Source organism: Alnus glutinosa, chromosome 3, assembly GCF_958979055.1.
Source record: "Alnus glutinosa chromosome 3, dhAlnGlut1.1, whole genome shotgun sequence".
NCBI lineage: Eukaryota > Viridiplantae > Streptophyta > Magnoliopsida > Fagales > Betulaceae > Alnus > Alnus glutinosa.
The window spans coordinates 24,608,636-24,616,366 of record NC_084888.1 but is presented as its reverse complement, the minus strand read 5'-3'; positions in this window follow the sequence as shown (position 1 = coordinate 24,616,366).

Sequence of the window (7,731 nt, the reverse complement as noted above, 5' to 3'; positions counted from 1 at the left end):
ATTATGCATAAGGTGCAGCTAGAGTAGAAGAAGAAGGTTCGATTGAGTCAACAATAATAGTTTCAGCAGAAGAAGTAAGATGATTTTGATCAAAGACTCTAGAAGACTTAATTAGAAGCAAACTGAGCCACAAATTTTACCACATTGGATTTATTTATCCAGTGGAAAGTCTAAGATATGGCTCGATAGGACGACAATTGACTTGTCTAGTACCACAAAAAATAAAATTCATTTTTAAAATATAAATTGTAATGCCCTAGTGAAATTAACGAACCAGAAGTTAACTTCATGGTTCGCCTCTTAGCCTTATTCATTATGAAATAAGACTCAAGGATCTCACACTCTCTGAAGAAAGCCTACAACGGAAGGCTTTTCACTTACATACAGAGACATGTTACTAATTTAAAAGGCCACAATAACATAAACAACTAGAGCAACTAAAACATCATAATATAGAGAAACCTCCCAATGTTACGGTCAAAGACCAGTCTCCAACATAGCATAAATATTACAAGCCAAGTCTAAAAGATCACAAAATAGCAAAAAGGTTCAGAACATAGTCTTAAGAAAGTAAAGCAGATGCAAGATCTCCAACATATCACAGCGAGTATCTCCGTCGCCATTCCACATGCCATGTTGGGGTTTATACCATAAAATTTCAAAGTCCTGTTGACATATGAGTTTGTTATGAATAAATGTTGTCATTCACTGATCTATTTGTTAGCATAAGGCATACGATATTTTACATGTTTAGTAATGATTATGTTTATTTTGCATGTGAAAGGCCATTGGGTTACATTGAATATGGTCCATGGTGTGAGTAATGGGGTCATCACATAAGGTTTTAGTCCATAATCCTTGTAGTCTTAAATTTTGTGTAGTTCGTAGTTGGCAATGGAATTGAGCATTCCATTTGGGAAGACTGTTACACATCGAACCTTTGAAATTTATCTTAATCTAGCAAAGTTGAAGGCTTCGGGTTGATGTGAAGGTATTATCCACTGAACGGACTATGGGAATTATTCTTTCACTAAAATACAGTCGATGGGAAAAACTCATACTCCCTAAACTTCTTATGATATTGATTCTAAATCCTGAGGGGATTGTGTACTTAGATGTGAAGTGTAGATCACTTTGATACATTTATAAGTGAGACCAATATTATGGTCAACATTCTCGGTGCATTTACTGATTGCAATTAACATTGTGAGAAAGTTTTTCTCAAAAATGAATCTAAGTCCTTTATTAAAAGGATAAGACATCTCCCCCCTTGAGATAGATTTTATGGATTTGTTTATTCTCAATCTCTGGCCGGAGCATTTTGGTATGAGATACCAAAAAAAAATGTACATGTGATAAGTCTTTCACGAATATGAGAATAATGGATAAAATCAGTGACTCAAATATTAAGAGGTAGAGAATTAAATGGAAGTATTTTTTCTTTAATTATGTACGGAAGATTTTATTGAGGGATCAAAAGTCAATATTAAGTAAGTTTAAGGGATTAATTGATTTGATCAAAAATAAATACTATATTTCAATTTTATTTCTTTAGTGGAATCAAATGTAATTAAATAGGAGTCTGGTATCCTTAAGGGGTAGCTCAATCAGCTGGGGATCATGCCTCATGAAGCGATGGTCACTAATTCGAATCCTCCATCCCCCCTCTTGTGTGAACATGTCAATATATATATATATATATATATTAGCCTAGTGACAATTATGAAGTTAACTGGGTCACTATTAGGCTAGTTTTTATTTTTTCATTTCAGGTCTCTCACCAAGCTAATATTATTTAACCAAGTTTGGCTTTTTATTTTATTGGGATGCTTGTTTTATTTAATAAAAATATGGGCTAGAGAAAAACTGTACATAAGATGCAAGAGGGGAGATCGGGTTTGGGGTAAAACCCAAGGCCAAGGACATTAGCAGATGACGCATAGGGCCAACGAACGAATTATTTCATGGCCCTATGCGTCATGTACCTAGTGAGAGTTCTAGTTGAACTAGAACTTCTATTACTACTTGTCCCGCATTGCTTATATTTCACACTCTCCTAGTATTCAGATCCTATGAATAGAAATGTCTGAAGCTCTAGTAGATATAACTGTAGATTGATCTTCATAGTTCTTAAATTTTTAAGAACTAATATTCTTGAATTAATTTTCAAAGAATAAGTTTAAGTTTGAAGAGCAAGTTGAGAGCCCACACTCTCGGTTATTATTTGTCATTGGTGGGAAGATATTAAAGTCTCGTGATTCTTAAGAATATACTAAATCCTCCAAAAGAACCATCCTTCTCACAGGGTCCGTCATCTACTAGACTGTCGATAAAACAACTCATTTTACATGTGAAAAATATACAAGTGTAGGTCCACAACTTAGTGAGCATAAATGCGCATGATGTACATATTATCATAAGGTGAACTCAGATTTTTAACATATAAATCACATGCGGCAATTTAAGGTTATAGTTTTTCATTTGACAAATTAATCATGGATGCAATATAGAAATAATATATGCTAGAATAAAAGAATTATGCTATAGTTTAATTCCATATAGTCTTCTCAAGAAATTAACCTCTTCCCAACAGGTTTAGTGTTGTCCTAAGGGATCTGTAGCACAGCACCGATACCTCGAATATTGTACGCATACCATCAAATACCAGCAGCCCCACCAAGTCCAACCTCGAGTGGCCCACATTACTAGCAAAGCTGTAACCGTAATCTCATCTGTACATGGTACGCTAGTCATAAAACTACCATTGAATCTAAGGACAAACATAAAAGTAAATCTCATTAACCATATATCCCGCACGTACCGGTATACTATGAAATACGATGCAAATTAACATTCACTGTCGTTTACATGCATGCATTTATAAAACTTATCATGTTCTTTATCTTGTTATTCATCACTCATTTTTTATAAAAATAGAGTTTGCAATAATCAAAAGTGTATTTTATGTGAGTTGTAAACATGCATGTTTGATACACAAAATAATCATGCTATACGGAAAAAATTATAAGTATCTATGTGAGTTTCACTCACTCATGTTGTAAGGCTCTTTCACAAAATCCTTTAGAGATTCATCAACCTTAAAATCAAAGAAAAAAACCTATCATTAGCTATAAACTCAAGCTAAGCAAGCCCTAAACCTTAAATAAGTTCAAAATAGGTTCACTGTCCAACTATTGAACATTCGGACTCGACATTGAACGTCCGTCCAGCGAAGGGTCGAACATTCGGTGCTAGGCAGAAACCCATTTCCGAACAAAAAACCCACTAAAACTGCTTCTAGTCAAGTCATATAGTCTTTAACATGGTTCTTAATAGTCTTATATCATAATAATACATCCATGCAGAAAGTGTTACGCCCAACATCATTAAAATGCTAGGGTTAAAGTCAACAAAACCAACTAAAGGCTTGAACCTACAAGTCATGCTATAAAAACAACCCAAACAATAATATTACAATTAATGAAATGAGTTAGGCTAGTAAGGTTACATTGTAAGAAGTACAAAAATACTAAGAGAGTTCCTTCTGCACCAAATCTATAGAGCCCTAGATTTTAAATCCTGAATATAGTGTCTTAAATTATAATTTAAAACTAAAAAATAATACAAGTTGTAAATCCAAAAATATGAATATTTATAAGATTAAATATTCATTGGCATTTAAGGCACGTCTACAGATCCAATTTTATTAGATAAGTTTAACAGACCTTAAACTTTAGAATACAGTGTTATAAATAACTGTTTTGACAGATTGAAGATCGATCCACGGTGGCGATTGATCCCCAAAATAGGGAGATCGATCCACAAGTGGCAATCGATCCCTAGAGAACTGCAAAGGATAAACTTCACTAAACAAGCTGTCATTCGATTTTTATAAAAATCATCATTACCGGTTTGACGATTTTTCCCTTCCATGCATGAACCTACCTCGTTAGTATCTTGCTCCTAAATATTATGAAGGCCAAAGCAAATTGAATTAGTTAACAACTTAACTTAGTTAGAAGCAAACTACCGGTTAAATGGAGATAATAGATATTATTGGTTTTCTTATCTGATAAGGTGACTCGACACCTAGCTTGCTGCCCACGAATAGGATCCTCAGACGTTGATCAATTCTCACCAAGTTGATCTCAACCATCCAAGATCTTTATAAATAAAGGTACAACCCCCTCCTCCGTTCACGCACAAAAAGCTGAAGCTCTCTTCTCCTTCTCCTCTCTCTTATGCTTATCTTGCAGAAACTCTATTTGTTTCTCACATAAACCAGCAGATGCTTTCCCTCTTTATGTCTCTCGGTTCACAGTAGCTCCTCCCTTCTTTTGTAACAGAAAAAGAGCCCTTTCTCCCTCTGTTCTTCCCACGATCAATAGTAACAATGGGTATTTATAGAAAAACAAAAACACCAATACTTTCTCTCCCGGCTGTAAGCTCTCTCTCTCAAAACTCTCTTTCTCTTACACACTCTCTCACAGCCTGTAGCAAATATTATGGGCCTTGTGTATGTTTCTAGCATCTATGTAAACAGGAAAAGAACTTTCTGATTTCTCTGTTTTGATCCAGCAAAACACTCAACTCAATGTCTCTCTCCTTCCCTCACGGCCCAGTAGTGGGTTTTGTTTCACTTAAGTAGCAAAAAAGTAGAAAACTCTCTGTCAGCCAATACCCGAAGGAACAACAAAGGAAAAACAGAAAGTTCTCTCTCACCCTCATGTGTCTCTCGGCCGGTTCTAATTTTAGGAGTTGTAGTCCTTTTAAAAATATCTCAATCCCACTTTGAGATATTTTGGTAAGCTTTCTAAAAGCTTGGTTTATAGTTTCTTGTGATTTTTAAGGTTATTAAAATTATCTAATGTTTAATATTTTGTTTAAACATGATTTTCAAAATGGTGTATTTAATTAATAAAATAAGCCGTTATAATGCCCAAATAAAATTAACTATTTTATTAAAGCGTCGTTACACTGCCTAAAATATTTTTAAACATTAGTCGTACTAATACCATTATTTGGTCAAATTTTATCAAAAGATAAAATAGGAATTATATATATTTATGCCATTATGCCACTCATATGTTTTTAAAATATCACACCCATTATTTATACTAATGGGATTGTTATTACTATTTTTATACAAAGAATATTACATATTTAGCATACTAATGTTGTTGTGATGCTTGTTTCACTTTGTAGGTATTTTAAGCGTTACTAGTAAATGTTGTAATAATGCCTACATGAAAATATGTGCTCATGTAACAGGCCTAAATTTATATGCCGTTATAATATTCAAAGGACATCAGGAACTATGTTAGGTTGTATAGAAGTCAGACATGACAAAAGTATTAAAATAGGTTTTTAGCGATTTATACTAATTCACTATCACATGTACAAAACTGTATTGCAGTGAACACTTGTGTGAATATTTCTGAAGCAAGAATGGACTGTAAGTATAAATTACTTACTGAGCGTGATATTGATTTCCATAATCTAATGATTATAGATTTGTTGAATTGTATGTGTGTGAATGGAACATTGCATATTATGCATACTGTTGTGTTTAATGAATTTTTAAATAACAAGACCAGGGGTTAAAGTCTCACGGCACCAATAAATAATAAGATCGGGGGTTAAAGTCCTACGACACCAATAAATAAGATTGTGCATATAAAACTGTCACATATCATTGCATTATATATTTCTAAATAAATCAGTAATCATTGTATTAATGAAGCAGTTGACTCACTTATGTGTATATGAGATTGTGGTTTTGTCCACAATCTTATAGATGAATGTGCAGGAATGGAAGGAGTGGAGTACCAGGATTGCCAGGATCCTTTTACTAATCTTGATATATGCGGATGAGGCTATCTACTGCCTCTTTTGTGTGATGGACTACCCTGCTTAGTCTATTTTTTGTATATATGTTAGACTTATCGTTTACTATTTCTTTTAATATGTAATATTTTACATTATGATTTGTATTAGGTTAAAACAATGATTACGTAGTATCAGTGCCGCATGTGGCACATATGTAACCACTTTAGTATGTATTTATTATGTGAAAACACTTTGTTCATATATGTATTTCGAGGTATTTTAGACAAGCTCTGATGTGTTATAAGGGAATTGTCCATTTTCGTTTTAAAAAAAAAAATATACATATTTTTCGCGGCGAGATTTATCGTTTATGATGTAGTAATGTCACGTGATTATTCAGATATAATCACTTATTCTTTTTTGTAAAAGGCTGGGCGTTGCAAAATCACTCTCACACACTCACATTACGTGATCACTGAGTGGAATGGGTGAAAATGAGCTAAAGGGGCATAAGGGGTGGGGTATTTATAGGCCTAGAAGTTTTAAGATAGGAATGAGCTACTTTTACACAATTTTGCCAAGCATCAAACGTTAGGTTTACTTTTATCGAACGTTCGGTGTACTATTTATCCAACGGTCTTAGGGTTTTATCGAACGTTCGGTGTATGTCCTAACACAAGGCCGGATCGTCTGAACAGTGCTATACATCATAAGATCGAATGTTTGCAACTTAATCTCGAACATTCGCTGTACTATGTTGGTCGAACGTTTGGTGTCCCTAATCGAACGTGTAATGCCCCCGTGAAATTAACTACTTGGTAATTAACTTCATGGTTCATCTCCTAGTCTTATTCTAAGAAGAACAAGAACACAGAGATCTCATCATCTCTGAAGAGAGTCTGCACCAAAGACTTTCACTCAAAAAGATAAAGATATGATTATAAAATCTACAATCACAACAAGAATAGCCAAAATAAACTAAAAACAGCATAACATAGATAGCTGAAGCTCTCAAAGTACGGTTATAAGACCAATCATAAAAAATAAGTATAAATCCAAATCCAAAGGTTGAAGAGTTACCAACATCAATAGTCAAATCCTACACTTAAGAAGATAAAGCATAAAGATGATATCTATTTTATATGGGTGAGATTCACTAAGTCCTCTCCACATCCGTGCCAACCATATGGGGTCTAATTCCTTGAAAATGATCATGAGCACTCGCTCCCGCATGACCATATATATATATATATATATATATATATAAGAAGAAGGAGGTGATCGTTGGACCACTCCCAAAAATCATAGGGGAAGGCTGAGCCACTCCAAAAAAACACTTGGGGTTGGCTTGGCCACCCTCGAAACTCATAGGGAGTGGTCGAGCCGCCTGCACAAAAAAAAAAAAACGAAAAAGAAAGAAAAAGAAGCTTGGGGCTAGCTCGGCCACCCTAAACCATCTGGGGGTGGTTTGGCTACCACCTTCAAGTGTTGGGGGTGGTTCGGCCACCACCCCCAGGTGATGGGGTGGGTCGGGCACCCAGCATTTCTTTTTTTTTTTTTTTCTTTTTTTCTTTTAATATATTTTTAATGACATTTTTTATTTTTTGGTGAGATCTTTGCTTAGCCCTATCCACATACATATCCCAAGTTATTTAGCGGTCATATCTAATGAGTTTATCCTTTAGTTTCTTGATTAACCCAATGACATTTTGTCATTAATTTCTCATAAGAAAAGGAAAATAAAATAAAATAAAGGACTGTGTTTGGTACGTGATTCCTAGCTTGTTTCAATGCAAAGAGTTAAGTATAATATTTAAGCATTAACAAAAGGTTGTAGCAGGGGAAATGTCCCTTGGAATTGTAATCAATCTTTGGTTATAATATAGTTTAATGGTTAATATC